The sequence below is a fragment of the Apteryx rowi genome, unplaced genomic scaffold, assembly GCF_003343035.1.
Source record: "Apteryx rowi isolate R43461 unplaced genomic scaffold, aptRow1 scaffold_0, whole genome shotgun sequence".
Classification (NCBI taxonomy): Eukaryota; Metazoa; Chordata; class Aves; order Apterygiformes; family Apterygidae; genus Apteryx; species Apteryx rowi.
The window spans coordinates 10,831,860-10,832,217 of record NW_020447195.1 but is presented as its reverse complement, the minus strand read 5'-3'; positions in this window follow the sequence as shown (position 1 = coordinate 10,832,217).

Here is a 358-nt window from a genome sequence, read left to right as displayed (position 1 = left end):
CGGGCTCCGGCCGCCCCGGGGAGCTGGATGCAGGCGAGCCCGGAGCTGCCGTGGGCTCGCAGCAGCCGGGGAGCAGCAGCCCGGCAGCGGCCCTGCGAGCGCTCATTAGCACCCCGGACCAAACGAGCTCTAGCGGCGACGTCCGCTGGGTCCGGCAAGGCGGCCGGGTCTGCAGCCACCGCGTTTGCGGGGGGTAAAGCCGAGGCTGCTCCCGCGCCGGCCCTCGGGGACAGCAAGGAGCGCCGGGCCGGGAGGCGCCGGAGCGGGGAGCCCCGAGCGCCCGCGGAGAGCAGGGCGAGCTGCCGCCACCGCCGCGCCGCTTTCGGGGTGCAGCCGGGGCTCTCCGGGGCCGTTCCGC